This window comes from Mandrillus leucophaeus, unplaced genomic scaffold, assembly GCF_000951045.1.
Source record: "Mandrillus leucophaeus isolate KB7577 unplaced genomic scaffold, Mleu.le_1.0 Scaffold15, whole genome shotgun sequence".
In the NCBI taxonomy this organism is placed as follows: Eukaryota; Metazoa; Chordata; class Mammalia; order Primates; family Cercopithecidae; genus Mandrillus; species Mandrillus leucophaeus.
Genome location: NW_012101476.1, coordinates 3,102,075 through 3,103,884, shown reverse-complemented (window position 1 = coordinate 3,103,884; position 1,810 = coordinate 3,102,075). Strand labels below are relative to the sequence as shown.

General features: G+C 43.9%; 1 protein-coding gene across 1 annotated transcript in view; it reads right to left on the bottom strand.

Moving 5' to 3' along the window:
- Positions 1-1,810, bottom strand: part of NUDT5 (nudix (nucleoside diphosphate linked moiety X)-type motif 5) — a 51,235-nt gene that overhangs the window by 6,428 nt on the left and 42,997 nt on the right. The window lies entirely within an intron of this gene.

Sequence of the window (1,810 nt, the reverse complement as noted above, 5' to 3'; positions counted from 1 at the left end):
AAAATAAAATAAATAAAAAAAATAAAAATTTTCCATTGTAACCCCTACAAAGGTACAATTCAGTGGCACTGAATAACATTCAGAACGGTGTGCAACCACCACCAGTCTCCATCTCCAGAACTTTCCATGACACCCAACAGAAACTCGGGATCCACTCAACACGAATCCCCATCCCTGGTAGCCCTTACTCTACTGTCTTCCTCTTACCAGTTTGTCTATTCTGGGCACCTCAGATAAGCAGAATCACAGTATTTGCCCATCATGTTACCGCATGTTTCAGCGTGTGTGTGTTTGTGTGTATATTACATTTTGTGCATGCATCCATCTGCTGGCAGACACTTGGGCTGTTTCCACAGAGGCTGCCATGAACACAGGCACACAAGTGTCTGAGTCCCTGTTTCAGTTCTTCTGGGTGTAGACTTAGGAGCTGAAATGCCAGATCATATAATAATTCTGTATCTAATATTCTGAGGAACTGCCAAACTTTCCCACAGTGTGTTATATGTATATGTGCAGTTCAAAAATTAAGATTTATTTATTTATTTATTGGAGACAGGGTCTCACTCTGTTGCCCGGGCTGGAGTGCAGTGGCGCAGTGACATGATCTTGACTCACTGCAACCTCCGCCTCCTGGGTTCAAGCGGTTCTTGTGCCTCAGCCTCCCGAATAGCTGGGACTTCAGGTGTGTACCACCATGCCCGGCTAATTTTTGTATTTTCGGTAGATGGGGTTTTGCCATGTTGGCCAGGCTGATCTCGAGCTTCTGACCTCAAATGATCTGCCCACCTCAGCCTTCCAAAGTGTTGGGATTACAGGAGTGAGCCACTGTGCTCAGCAAAAAATAAGACAAATTTAGTTGCATTTTAGTTCAGGGATACTGAAACATAAAGATGAACAACTGAAGAGGTTAAGAAATTAAAGAATATCACGGATACTGATTTACTGTGGTGCACCTATAAATACCCCCTTTAAAAGGATGGGAGACAACACGGAACTGACAGAGACACTAACAGCTTTTGAATCCAAAGTTGCTAAGGATATTATAGAGTGAAGAGAAGTAGTGAATAAGCTGCTGCCCCTTAACAATTACCTAGGCCTTTTTTTTTTTAAGAGAGACATGGTCTTATTCTGTCACAGAGTGGCGCCATCATAGTTCCTCCAACTCCTGGGCTTAAGCGATCCTCCTGCCTCACCCTCCAGAGCAGCTGGGGCTACAGGGGAACTGACGCCATTTTTACAATACACGTGAAGACGGAAACCAGGGTGATTTAAGTTTCTCACTGTTTACCATTTAAGCCTGCAGCTCATCTTACTAAGTGGGAATACACCTCATATAGAAAACAGGGAAATATGTCATTTAACATTTTTTTTTTAACAAAGCAAGCATAAAGATCAATGAAGTGGCAAAAGAAAAATGCTAAAATACATGATTAGGAAGAGACAAGAATATTGACGAAGTCTGTTTGAAAGACCAATTCTTTCTATGAAAGACTACATTCTTTTAATAAATCAAACTAGCAGCAAGTTCCAAGACACGTAATGCAACCGCACCACCTTCAGCACAGCCGACGCGCACGTACCTGGCTTTGGCTTCGGCCTGGCGTTTTCGGCATCATCTCCGTTAATGGTGACTGTCACGATGTGTGTGGTACAGTTTGACAAGCCTGGGTCCATACAGACCGCTGTGGAGAGAAGGGACAGTCAGATGCGTCAGTCCCTGTGGCATTTGTCTCACTACGGTCTTAGGAAGAAGATGCGTCTCGCAGCTCGGCGTTGGCGTGGAGGTGATGCAGGAAAACTAGTTCTCACA